The following is a 15,068-nucleotide window of genomic DNA, read 5'->3' on the forward strand; positions in this document are numbered from 1 at the left end:
CTAATGAAAAAGAATGGATTATCTGTAACAGCAAAGACTCCACTTATCAATGAGGTTTTTGCCTCCTGGGCAGCTCTGTTGTTCCTGTGTTTGAACAACGTGGATGTGAATGAACAGCAAAACATAGATTACTTTCAAATTTTGTAATTTTTTGTCTGCGTGCATATGCCATTGGCTACCCTTTTTATTCTAAACATAAACCATCAATAGTTTAAGAAAATACAGGATGTTAAGCAGAATGTATAAAGCTAGTGTAATGTCTTATGTAGGCACTCATATTTAAACCTGCTTTATTTTGATTTAGTTTGTGCTCCCAAGTACAAGTGTGAAATAAACTGCTGAATCCCTACCTAAAATGTAAATTACTTCAGTGCTTTATATGTATATGCCTATCTATGTATATCTAAACATATGTGTAGGGTTTTTTTTCCTTGTTAACTACTTAGTTTGCAAATAAAAAAAAACCACCTAGGTAAGCCTGAACTATCTATTATATTTCTATATACCCCCTGAGAGAAGTCAAAAGCCTTTCTGGTTTAACTCTGCTTATGGTTAGCATGGCCTTTCTCAGCATAGATGTGACATTGTCATATGTAGTTGTGGGATTTTGGATGGGCAGTGTGCAACATTCTGAGAGGCTGCTGAACCCTGCAGATCTCAAAGCCTTAGATTCAAATTCAGTGAAGGCCTGGGCAGTGTATTTTGTATGCTTCATAAAAGAGTTGCTAATACTAGAAAATGTGTAATCATGTAATGTTTGAAGCCTTCACATGATAGTTGAGTTTGATTAACAGGAAACTTGTGAGAAGACTGAGTTAACTGGGAAAGTTTGAAATTGAACTAGAAAAATATGCATGATTATTTGTAAAATCATGTTGTCTGATTGAGAGTACAATTTATCTGAACATTCCTGTTTCTTGTGATTTTCTGTACAATTTGTGATGTGATTGTGATGGCAAAGACCTAAAGGTCTGCATCCCAGTGTTGTGGGGTTTTTTTGTGTTCTTTTTTTTGCCACAGGATACATCTTATTGTTTTAGATTCTTAATAGGTTCTGTAATGGTAAGAGTAATATGCATAGGAGCATTCTTTTTGCCCCTTTGCCGAAAGCATGGTCAAACATGGAACAGGCTTCCTAGAGAGGTGGTCGATGCCCCAGCCTGTCAGTGTCTAAAAAAGGCATTTGGACAATGCCCTTAATAACATGCTTTAACTTGATCAGCCATGAAATGGTCAGACAGTTGGACTAATTGATTGTTGTACGTCCCTTCCGACTGACATAGTCAATTCTGTTCTATGTATAAGCAGGCAGATACATCATTGCTCTGAACTGACATAACAGGAGTAGCGAGGCTCAGAAACACAGACTAAAAAGAGCACTTAGTGGGTGTTTGCGCAGTTTAGCAGTCTGTCTGTTACTGAAATTCACTAACCATAGATAAATAGGCGTGATGCCTTAACTTCTCCAGATGCCCATAATTTGTAGGAGTTTTAAAGACAGTGGTGTAGTTTGAAAGTACTTTACTTTAATAGTTTTTGCGGGTAATATGGTTCAGGTTCATCTCTGATGTAAATATCAAAATTTCAGCAGGTGTATGTCCAGCTCAGAGATGAAGATCCTGTGAGCAGTGATTTTTGCTTTTGAACTTCTTTATCTTTTTCTTCCTGTGGTGGGTAATTTCAGCTTGTGCTGTTAAAAAAGACAGTACATTGCATTTCTGCTGGAGATTTCTTTTTTCTTTTCATTTTTTATTAGAATCAACTTGGCTTTTTACTTTTCAGTTTTGAGGTGTAACAGTTTACAGCTGGATTATTCTCCCAACTTTTAATTCTGCATGTACTGAAGCTGCTTAGAAGCAAAAACAAATAGAGAAGATCAATTTTTATGGCACTGATGCAAAATGCATGTGTTGTGTTTGATAAATGTGTCACTCCCCACAAGGAAACAAGATTCATTGAAAGGCTGCCAAATACATTATATGAAGTTTGGACCATAGGATTGTTTGAGATTTTTGCCAGACTTTTCAATTATGATTATGTATCCAGTACAAAATTCATTTTATATAGTAAAAATACTTAAACAGTGATAAAATAGTCCCATGAATCCTTTACTAGGGGGTCAGTTCAGCTTTCCAAATGACAGATCACAGATATCATGTGAAATAATATTTAAAGTAGATTTCCCTGGATGTAACTAATTTCTTATACTATTGTTAGGACTTCTGCAATTTATTATATTGTCCTACAGTGAAATGATTTGCATATTTACTTAAACACTCAAATTCAAGGGTTTATTTCCTCCTCCTCCTGTTAATTTTTCTCACGTATATGGTATATGGAGGAAAGATAGCTGAACTGTAAACTTACAGATAGTCCACACAAACTGCTCTGTGTAAAGCCCATGTAAAGCTGGAGATTCTTCCACTATCCTGGGATTAGAGAACAGTTCCACTGTTTATGTCGTGTAAAACATCCTTTGATCGTTCTTTAGCCACCATTAATAATAACGCAGTTTGTGATTTCACTGGTGTTTTAGTGTGTAGAAGTGATTACTTAAATCACTTAGTAATTATGTAACGCAGTAAAAAATTGTGTATGAATATTTGAAAAAAATTTACACATAGCCTAAGCTTTTCCTTCTGACATAATGTATTTGAGATACCAGTTAATTTTAATAGGATTGGCAATGACAAGCTGTTCTTTGCATTTTGATATGTGCAAAGGCTAGGTTATAAAAATCTTGCACGTATAATTGTATTGAGTTTTCTGAAATCATAGACTCCACTTTGGTAATTATGGGTAATTTTTGCCTCTGTAAGAAAATTCTTTGAATTTACATTGAGTTCCGTTTTTTCAGAAGGTTGTTTCCAGAGTTTGTATGTATGAATTAGGTTTCTATTGTGGACGCAACACATTTGTTCTGGCAGTTCCAGGAAAAGCAAGGTACTGAAAGCACTCTGGGAGCAGAATTATACTATTGCTGGGTAATCAAGACCTTAGCCTTCAGCTGCAATGTGGAAGTAGCATGGCTACTATGGCTATTTGCGCAAATCACCCTGTTTCTTGGTAAAGAAATGAAGGGGACCAGACCAGATAGCAAGCTCTGAGACAGCACAAAACACTGAAGTGATATGTGTTACAATGCACATGCTACCATATTACTATAAAATAATGAGAATATTGCACTTGTTGAGCTCTAAGCTTCCTGGAAATGTCATTCCCTTTGATCTTCAACCTGAATAGTGGAAAAGAAGGATGGGCTGTTTTGTGGGAGATCAGCTCTAGCACCAGCACCTGTGCTTTTTTACAGTGTCTTATTTTGTTAATTATTTTATATGACTGGAGGTTTTATCCCTTATTTTTCTGCTATAACATTATATTTGTTTTCCTTTAGGGCTAAAAAATACTAAAATGAAACTCTGAGTCTGAAGTCTCCCCACATTAATATTGAATAGTTAATTGTATTTTTTTCAGCAACATAACTTTTATTAACGTTCTGACTATCCAGTAAGACTCAGTCTTCTATTATTTTAGCTACTGAAGTAGACCCAGCGAAATAAATTCCATTAGTCACATGCTTAAAGCAAAGTAAGTATGAATGCACTTGCAGAGGCAGGATATAAATGAGGATACCAAATAACATGCTGTGAGGAAAATTAGTATTTTTTAAAAGGCTATGGGTGACGGTATTTAAAACAAAGCATATAAACAAGAAACTCTCACTTCTGTCTCTTTCACTCTCCAATAAAAATGAAGCAAAGCCCTTGAAAATGAAGGTGTCACATATAAAGAGATATATTTAATTCTCTAAATATAGTTATCTTTTTTTTTTTTTTTTTCAAATGCTTTCATTTATTTTTGTATTCCTGGCAATGGATATTTGGACCATAATAATATCTCTTCTTCTCACATTACTTGCATTTTAAAAGTTTTTCTTAATGAGGGGAAAAATATAGTGCAAGAATTTAAAATGAGGAAAAAGCGAGTAAAAGTGTCTGCAACCATCCTCCTAGATACATGTACTTTTCAGTGTACCTTGAGTGGATAAGGCATATATAATAAATCCATGATTGAGTACAACTGAGCCAACAAGTTATTTACAAATGATAGACACTGGTAGGATTGCCTCCAGAAACTCTGGCTTGGAGAGGCACCCTGCTGATGACAAGACTCCCAATAAGCTCACCAGTGATTTAAAAATTAATCCATGGAGCAATCCAGTTCCTGGATGTGGTGGGCTGACCCTGGCTGGATGCCAGGTGCCCACCAAGCCACTCTATCAATACCCTCCTCAGCAGGACAGGGAGGAGAAAAGCTGATTTTTTGTAATGAATCACAAACTTTCTTCTTATAGTGATCTGTTTTTGCTTCACAGCTCCAGGTACTGGCAGTGTTGTATAAAAGAAATAAATACAGACAAGTGGTGTTAATTTCCCAAGCAGATATTTATAATATATGTAGCCAATAATTTTCTTGCCATTAATAAGGATATGTTTGATAATAATCAGTCAATATTTTCACAGGTCTTTGATCATGTAAATGCTGTAAAATGCTCAGCGTTATTATACAACTAATTAGCTCATAAATATTTGCTAAATATATGCAAATGATAATGGGATGTGAATATGCATAATTCTAAACAGTGCTTGAACAGTCATGTATATTTAATTCAAAATACATTTTGTTTGCAGTTAAGTTTTAGTATCCCATTGTAAAATGTGCATTCACACTTATCAGATGATATAAACATATGTGCTTTTTAGAAAAAGAGGTGCCTATAACTTTTGTCCTGTTTACTGTATCTTGAAATTACAGCCTGATGAAGAAAGCTTATTCTTTAAGATCTTATTCTTTGGTGCTAGTAGAAAGTCTGTTCCCTATTATCCTGCCTTCCAGGCATTGTATGTTTCATGTCCACTAACCACTAGCTAGCTATATTCTCCCAAATACATTACTGTGTAACACATTCTTCATGTCTTCAAGTCAAACTTGTGCTATAGGATATAAATGGCTAAGGCAGAACTTTTATTGGACGTAGATGTCTGTGTCCAAAGCCAAATTTCAGAAAGAGCTTTCTTATCTGGCATTTAATACTGAACACAAGTAGTTTCCCAGATGCCAAGTGCTGCTTCTGTAAGCATTTGCAGAATAACTCTAATCTTGGCAATGATGCATAGTTAAGCTACGGGCTTATGCCTTAGTCTAACTGGTACCCAGAAACTGTGTTTTTCTTCTAAGTTCTTCACGGAATGCAAAACACGACCAACCTGCCATGAACAGCAGGATCAGATTCAATGACTGTAGTCAACTGAAGGAGAGCAGGATGGCAATATATTGCTGTTGAGTAACAGTTTACTCCATAGAGTAGGAAAAGTGAGATCTATCATGGCCTTTGTCTGAAAAGTTTCAGGTCTGCTACCTCAATAAATGCATAAATCAGCTTGGACATGAAGGAGGTGGAGGTAATTCAAATTTAGTTTAGTTGATTTATCTGAGGCTATTCAGGTATCATGTTCCGTCACTCTGTTGGTCTTATATCTGAAATAAAGAGGGTATTTGGAGAGAATTTTCCAGTGAGGTGTATAAGAGGTTTTGGTACTGGTGACCAGTGTTACTTGGAACTTATTTCTGTTCTTTGGGAACACAAAGGGGTTGAACTTGGAGAAAGGTATGTGCATTTTGGTGGCTGAGACCAATCTTACTATGAAATATAAGCAGCAATTATCTGCATATTAAAGAAAGACAGAGATGTATAAAGCTACGGTTAACCCTGAGTGGTCCCAGACAATAAGCCACTGCTGTACAGACAGTATTATATGCTTTATAATGATAAATCAGGGCACTGATTTCTTAAGGAATTTCTTGAAAGAGATTGTGCATACAGTAAAGAAGATATGATATCAAAGATCTATTATTGGGGGGGGGAGTTTAATTAAAATAAAATATTTTCTAATGTTAAGTACATTATGCTCCAACAAACATAGCAAGATATTACATGTGTTTGCAGAATAATTCAGGGTGAACGTTGGGAACACTGCCTTATATGAACTGCCCTCAACACAGGACCATTAAGCTTCATCTATTCAGAAAGGGTCCAGTTTTTTTATTAAATTTAATTGTACTAGCTCCACATTTCTAATTTTTTTCTGCATTTACACTGCTATATTTCTGGGAAAGATACTTATGAAGCATGAAGGCTTGGAAAAAACATTGTGACTAAAAGGAGGATGGTGAGTATGGGCAAGTTTTTACTATTTAGAGGGGCATGGGAAGCTCCCAATGGATGACATGGTGGCCAAGAAACACTGAAACTTTTTGCACAGAGTAGGAACTATTTTTTTTGGGAATCTTATCAGGAGGCAGGATGGCTGGGTTCTTTTCCATTGTGTCAACAGCTTCTGGAACAACTTTTTTTTTTCACCATGGATAGGTATGTGCTGCAGTTGGCTGCCCAATTTAAATCCAGTTTAAATCTAGCTGCTTTGCTTACAGTAGACAGGAAAGACATGGGACACAATTTAGCATGGCCTGTGTGTCTGAATATAAATGGCACATTTCATTACTATTTTATTGTACTGTTGAACTCACAATAGAGTCAACTTGGAAAGTTGTGTAATTTTACCTCTGATTTCAGAGCAGGTATGCACTGTTGGCAGAAATTAAGAATGGGTGTGGAAGGAAAGGTGTACAAGAAATAAAAGTGCGGGAGTTCTGGAGGGTTAATCAGAGCAAAGAGCAAGATAAACTGTGACGTATGGTTTTGGTAAGAGTTTTAAAAGCCCTTCATGTTGATCTAATGCTACTTCACCTGAAACTAGCACTGGCAAAGATGGCACAACTTGGAATAACCAAGCATTTGTCTGCAATGTGCAGCAAGAATTGTTGTTCCATAGAAAGGTATATCACCTGTAACGATCTTATACCAGGGCCCTTGACTTGGTCATTGACAAGAACAGGGAGGTGTCACTGTTGGTGCTCTTCAGCAGTAATTTCAGAGATGGAAGCCTCCTGGCAGGTGATCTCACTTGGTTTGTTCTAAAAATTGTCAGAGCAACAGAAGTTTGTGAAAGTAGCCTTCATTTTTATCGCACAGGTGAGCTTTTAGGAGACTGTGCTATAGAAATAGTTTATTAAAGTGCCAAAGCACTGTGTTTGCTTTCTCCAAGAAAGCAGTCTGTTGAAGATTATAGTACAGATCAAATTGTTTGTATTTTGACTGGACTTCTTTTGAATCAGGGTATTTGACTCAACTTCTGCAGGCTTTTGCTTTTCCTCTACCGAACAGGATAGACTACTGCTCTTTTTAAAGCCAGGTTGTCAGGTTACACAGCTGAAATAAATTGTTTGCCTTGGATAAGTTTTCCTTTACCTCTTGCTTATTTGGCAAAAATCTGAGAGTTCAAACATTTTATTTTTATTTTATTTTAATTTCTGTGAAATTTTTATTTCCATTGGTGGAATTGTGACAGAAAGCATGATCTTTGTGGTGATGGTTGAGAATTTAAATGTCTGCAGTCTAGGACTGCATTCCTCTTTTTTTTTATTTTTTTTTTTTATTTTTTAATTTTTTAATTTTTTTCTAAATCTGCCTATTTTCATGCAATATGTCATTGCTGGGCAGCCTTTTACTCTTTCTAGAGTGCCTTTAACCAATTTTCAGCCCATTACCTGTTCTGCAGGATATAATCCTGCCTTCTTATTGTTACAAGATAAACTAATAAAGGCAATTACAGATCTCAGTCATTGCCTGGATATTTTCGATAAGGATTACTTTAAGTCATCACTGTGTTCCACATTTTGTGGAGAAAATGGCACATCCAGTGCTTTTTTGCACTTCATATTATTTCTGTTGTCCCCATGTATGAATGGAGAGAAATATGGTGAATCTTTCTGTGAATAGCCCCTCTCCTAGTGTGGATTTATTCCTGTAGGGGTAATACTTTTTTTCAGAGCTCTCCATCCCTCATGCAATGACTCTCACAGCTTGGTTACAGGTAGATTTGCATGAAGTTCCTTTTTCTGTCTCTGTTTTTGTCCTTCACTCTTCCCTTCAGTATTTGCTTCCATATATTTGACTGGAATGAAATACAAGTATTTTGCTTGCACCTAATGCTTATGTCAGATATTTTCTGTCCTTAGAAGTGAGATTCCACCTCAAATGCCACTACTAACAAACTGGTGATTTGCACTTGCAACCAGAATAGTTTACCAAATGCAGTGAAATGTGTTGTAACTCACTCCTCCCCATTGTAGCAGTAATGCTGTAGATTAGAAATGAAACAGATGACTGGGAGAAGAGGGAAGAGGAGAACAGCTATGACCAAGTAAAAGCAACATTTTTTCCAAATTTTTCCTAAATTAATCCTTTCCTTCTAGAAGTCCAAATATTTATAATCTTCATTAGTTTTGCCCTACTCTTAGTATTTATATTTGTGGCTGGGTCTGAAGTCAGGAGGAGAAAAATAATGTGTAAATTGCTGCTTCTTATTCTGACATACTAGCCAGAACCACAGGTTGCAGAGGTAGCTATGGAAATACAGTGAGCATAGTGACTACATGAAAGGCAAATTCTACAAAAAGTCAGATTGGCTAGAACTCGTGGGTTTCTGCTAATGCAGAACCTTGTCATGCTGCCTGCAGATTTATTTTAGATTTTGTTTGGCATTTCAATAATCTTAAAAGGCAGTATGTTCATTTGAACAACAGACCTGCTGTTTTTTCTTGAAGGAAAAAGCTATTACAGTAAAGCAGTGATTTTCTTCTATCATTTCTTGCAAGAAGCATATATCAAAATTATCTTACTAATGCCTACAGTTTGATTTGATCTTCAAGGCAGGAACATGAAGGAAACTTTGTAGCAGCTTTCCATGTGTATGCCCTTATCCTTTCAAGTCAAATATGACAAAGGCATAGATGCAAAGTATTAGAGTCAATGGTACTGCAAAGGAGAATGTGATCATTTGGATTTGATTTCCCTTCCCTGATCAGCCAGCAAATAGAAAATCAGAGAATTATTAAAGTTATCAAAAGATACTCACTTGTATTGGACAGGGACTATATGTACTCAGAACAAGTAGCCACTATTTGGCTACTTTGACTGCCACACATTCTATTAACTTTTGAGGGTAGAGATTTAAATTCACCCTGTGTCAGGCTATGTATTCCTGGAGGTTAAGAATAAATATTGGAATCAAATGATAAAAAGGTGGGATCCAGATTTAGCCTTTGAGGAAATATTTTGAGCTTTGTGACTGGATCGGTAGGGAGGGTGACATCGTGCATCAAGGGAAGGATCTGTAACTGGTCAGAGAAAAGTTCTAGATTAAGAACACCTGGTGTAACAAAACACACTTAAACAGTGGATTACAACAGGTTGTGCAAACATATGTAAATTGTCCTGAATATAAAATCAAGCTCCAGGAAGTTTCCACAATAAATACAAAATACAGTTTTGCAGCTGAGCAGAAGCTATGTATTTCAGCTGCTATTTTCTTTTGCTTGGTAAAATTATTGTTCTGCATATGTTTATCCTATCAGAGCAATGGTATTTCTGTTCTCTGGTTTTGTTTTTTTTTTTTACTTTCCTGTTGTACTCATTTCTCTCTTTTGTGTATCCTTTTCTGTATTCTCCTCTCGCCCTTTTCTCTACTACAGCAGTTTATTTCCAGCTGCCACAGGCTTTGCACTTATACTGTTATTTATCCCGCTAAAATAATAAGCACCAAAATATCTGTGCTAAAGTAAACACTGTTTGAAGACTATGATTAAATTTCAGAAACTATGCCCAAAATTAGCTCAACAGTCTATACCTTTATTTTTCAGTGAGACTGGTTAAGCACCATAACAATTTCTGCTGAAAGTTTGTAGCATCTCTATGTTTAGAGGTCTTCAAAAGCTGATAGGATGGGACTTTGAGCAGGCTGATTCAATTTTGCAGTTAGCCCTACTTTGAGTGGGAGATTGAACATCCAGGTGTCACTCCATTTAAAATCCAATTTTTTCTGGATTACTAGTGGAGAACGCACTGTGACAAGATGTTTTGTAATACTACAGTGTCTGATGTGGGAATGAGCAATTCACAATAAACCAGCAAAAAATTATTATGGACCTAAATATTTCAGATATGTAAATTGCTGTAATTTTCCATCTGTTCACTCATTAATAATTTCATAATAATTTTTAGTAGGAAAGGCATTTTCATAGTAGGATGACCTGAAAGGGTGAGCACCAAAGTCACCTTTACCAGCAGGGAGAGTTTTTATTACAAATTAACATTTGGGTTTTTTTTTGAAAATAGTTTTAAAACATATAGTAGATATGTGCCTTCGTTTTACTGTTAGTTTTGGAAGCTGCTGGAATAACAATCAGGCTGGCTTGTACTTGGTTCAATGAGAGTCACTTTTAGCAAATATCTTGCTTAAGATTTTAGGTTTTGGCATGAGTCTGTTACTGAGAGAAAGTTTTGTCACCACTATCTGATATTATGGTAACTCATTCACTCTCAGATGCCTAGGTCTCTGGATAAATAAGTAAAATGTGATCCTTTCCTTAGTCACTGTGGTAAAGTTTTGCTATGAATAAACTTTGTGTCTGGGTTGCAAAACAAGGCTGCAAACAGCATTCTCTCTTTGCAAGAAACTTGCTGACAGTTCCTTGGTGCCTGTTCCATCACAGATGTGAGGATGAAGAGGATGTGCATATAGAAGGCAGAGGGACTTGACAGAGGGGGGGTGTGGGGGAAGAAGTGCTGACCTGCAGTGCTCTGTGCTCTCTTACTTGCATGTGGAAACAGAGGCGTAGGGAGTATGTGACTAAATGCTCAAGACTTAATTGAGCAATAACAATCATAAATGCACACATCCGAGAGGAGAGGAATGACAACTTGAATAAAAAATATGAAAGTATGGAAGGGTTGATCTAGACATTTTTCCTTGGGTTCTCCTAGATGATGTTCTATGTTCTGCTTTTCTCTTATTTAACAAAAGTTGGGAATCATTAATTGAAATAATGCTGCATTTGATAATAGAGTCCTTTATTTTTAACATGCTTGTAAAAATGCAGTTGATATCCTTCAGAATTAAGATGACTCATTTTTACTGGGTTGATGCCAGTAACTGAGGTTATTAGTGGCATAGGCTGGAAAAAAGAGCGGTATGGATAAATTGTTCTTGGGACACAATTCTTTTGGCATCATCCATAGACATGCAGCAAACTTACTTTCTGCTAGTCTGTCACAGAGGTTGCAATAGCAGTAGGAAATACTTCTTAAAGACAATGACCTAATAAAATACTAGCTGCGTATTTTGCAACTTGTCTTTGTATTAATGAATTGATAGGCAGATAGCTCATTGCAGTTTGTAAAGTGTTCCCATTATTTTAAAACATGAAACTGGTGATTAGTCATTCAGATAAATTGTAATTAAATGGGAACGTTATGATTATATTATGCTAATGACAGAAGCATGTATTAAATGTTTGCAAGTTATTCAAGAGAACGTATTAGGCAATTAGGAAAAAAATGACTGTTTGTTCACTCTGAAGCTATCAAATGACTTGATTTGCATTAACAATTTTAAAGCTCTGTAGTTTCATTGATAATAAATTGCTGTTAAGTAGGAGATATTCCACCAAATGGAGGCACAGGAAAGAAGGAAAGGGCAAAATATCACTGTTTTAAGATCAAATGTAACATAATTACTAGAGCAGTCTTTAGAAGCTGAGGGATTTTGACTTTTATGGTAAGTTATTCATTAATGATACATCATCATTTCATAGCTGTCATGCAGTTCTGTATGACCTCCTGTGAGAGTTGCTGGAGGGCCACAATAAACATGGACTATTAATGTTTTCCAATTTGAAATGTATGATAAGTTTTACTTGGAAATGGCTCAGTCCTGATTCTTGCGACTGTATTACAAAGAACAAATTTTAAAATACACAACACTTGCACATATATAAAAAAAAAAATATTCATTTGATGATTTTTATTATCAGGCAAATGACCATGAAGTAGTGTTTTGAAACAAGAAAAGAAGTAGAAAAGGAATAGAATGCATGGTAAAAATAATTTTTTATTCTTTTTAGGTAAATAGCAGTAAAGGGGAAAGAAAACGATGCTGGTATAGATGTGTTTTGAATGTTATTCAAATTGAGGATATGACTGTCAAACATGTGCGGGAATTGCTCAGTTAAACCAAAATATGCTTCTAAGCCCTCTGTGGTGTTGGGTTGGGTTTTTTTTTCCCTAATACATGATCAAAAACAATCTGAAAAGAAAAACACTGATATTCTGTGTATGTTGTGAAATTCCCTTAGGCTATATCTAATATAATTAATTGTTTTTCTGCAGGAATTATTTTTAAATTAGCTACCTATTAATTCTCTATTATTATTCCTTTACAGATGTGAAGAAATAGAAAAAAAATATTTTTAGGGTTTAATATTTAATACACATACAGGAGGAAGGTTTTTGCCAGACTTTTCTTAGTCCATAAACTTCCACATCAGTCTAAAATACAGTTCATTACTGGTATACATCCCTTACTTTTTTTGTGTGCAAAGGCTCAGATGAACAATAATATCTTGGAGAGGAGTGTTAAACTGGTGGAATGTGTGCAAAAGGAGTGAACTTAGACTTGCAAAACTTTCTAGTTGAGTTTTAATGCTATGTGGAAACCACTTTTTTTCCCCATTCTCAATCTCTGCAAAATACATTTTTGGGCTTGTGGGTCTTTTCTTCCTTCTTTGCTTATTATCACTGTTCAGTAATATTATGTTGCTAAGAGTTAGTGGAAATAAGGGCATATCATGTTCTAGATTAAAGTTTGCAAGAACTGTATAGGATAATGTCTGAGCAAGTAAAATGCCAATGTTAAACATTTTTTTTTAAAAGTTTCAAAACTTATTAGTGAACTTCAACTGTAATATATCATTGATGACAGTGATTTTAGGAATACAGGATTAGATACAAAGTTAGTATTGTTATTAAATACAAGGATTTTGCATCAGATAGCCTGAAAACCAGCAGAAATCTGGTTATTCTACTTAACAAGCCTTGGACATGCAGTCCAGAATATAATATAGAATTGAGTCCATAGTATCATAGTACTACAATATTCTGTGGTAACTTTGTTTGCGCAGATTAAATTTGTTACTGTGTTAGGTTTGAACTAATCTGAAATTGATATATTTAATGAGCCAAATTAGGCCTAACTGTTTGCTTGGGAATAATAATTAAAACCGTTAACATGTTAATTTGTATCTTGGGGTATTTTTGTTGTACAAATAGAGCTAACTAGGAAACACTTTCCATTAATCATATTGAGGGCAAATAAAGTAATTTCAAAGTCTTAATAGGACATGGGAGATGCAGACTGAATTCCCTGTACTACCTGAATAAGATCATGTGTAAGGATGAGATCTGTTACTTTCACATTAAATGTTGTGCTAACCAGTTATTAGCTTCCTATTGGACTTGTGCACTGTACATATTAATCTGAGCAGATTTTTATAGCTGGAACTTTTCCATTTCAGGTGAGTTCCCATGCCACTAGCTTAATATGTAAATTTTTCCTGAAGTAACCTAAGTATTTATTTTAAAAGACAGTATTTAAATATAAAAAAAAAATTAATCAACATACCGTAAAATACTTATTGACAGACATCTCAAAACTCTCCCAGTTAACCTAGGGCAGATATCTGTTTTGCTGATTTTATTTACAAGCTTTGTTGTAGACCTAAAAACTGTGTGATACAAGTTGACTGGAAACTAGAACATCTTGCAGCCAACGCAGAATACAGCATGTAATTATTTCCAATTAGATATTTATTAGGCGTAACCCACAGTTTGAAAGGGACATAAAATTGTGAAAGTGGGTGAAATATCAAAATTCACATACTAATGTGTAAAACTAACAACTGTCTTGATTTAACCCCGGCTGACAACCAAGCCCCCTGCAGCCACTTGCTCACTTCCCCTTACCGAAAGGGATGGGGAAGAGAATTGGAAAGAAATATAAAACTCGAGGGTTGAGATAAGAACAATTTAATAGGCAAAGCAAAAGCAGCGCACACAAGCAAAGCAAGGCAAGGAATTCATTCACCACTTCCCATGGGCAGGCAGGTGTTCGGCCACCCCCAGGACAGCAGGGCTCCATTATGCGTAATGGTTACTCAGGAAGACAAACACCATAACCCTGAATGTCCCTCCCCTTCCTTCTTCCCTCAGCTTTATACGCTGAGCATGACGTCATATGTTATGGAATATCCCTTTGGTTAGTTCGGGTCACCTGTCCTGGCTGTGTCCCCTCCCAATTTCCCGTGCCCCTCCAGCCCTCTTGCTGGCAGGGCCCAAGAAACTGAGAAGTCCTTGATTTAGTATAAACATCACCCAGCAACAGCCAAACTCATCAGTGTGCTGTCAACATTGCTCTCATACCAAATCCAAAACACAGTGCTGCACCAGCTACTAAGAAGAAAATTAACTCTGTCCCTGCTGAAACCAGGACACAAAAATGTTACCTCATGTTAAACATTCACAGTGAGGTGTTCATTCACAGGCTATATAGCTGCAACTGGCTTCTCCAAAAAAATGTAATTAATTTGTATCAGCAATTCCAGAGTCTAAGAGCTACTGATAGAAACGGCAAAAAGCTTTGTCAAGGAGCAGATATCATGCTGGAAAAGTTAATTCTCTTATTTACAGAACAAAGTACATTACTGATAGGAGTGATGCAAACTTCTGGTTTCTACAATTGATTGCTACAGTTTTCTCTTACACTGCACACTATATACTGGTGGACTGGGAGAGAAAGTGGTTACAGTAAAGTTTCATGCAATAGCAAATATCTGAAAAGGACAACAACCTAATTTTGATCTTAGTGTCATATGTACAAATATATATAAAAAACTTTTCAGCAATGCTGCTGACAGGTGCTGCAAGAGGATTCCTCAGACTTCTCTTGCTGACACCTGTCATTCACCTCTGTGACTGCAGAGCAGCTGAACTAATGGTAAGAGGAACTATAAACTGAAGAACTATAGAAACTAGTTTGATTGTATATCTTTCT

The sequence above is a fragment of the Falco naumanni genome, chromosome 3, assembly GCF_017639655.2.
Source record: "Falco naumanni isolate bFalNau1 chromosome 3, bFalNau1.pat, whole genome shotgun sequence".
Taxonomy (NCBI): Eukaryota; Metazoa; Chordata; class Aves; order Falconiformes; family Falconidae; genus Falco; species Falco naumanni.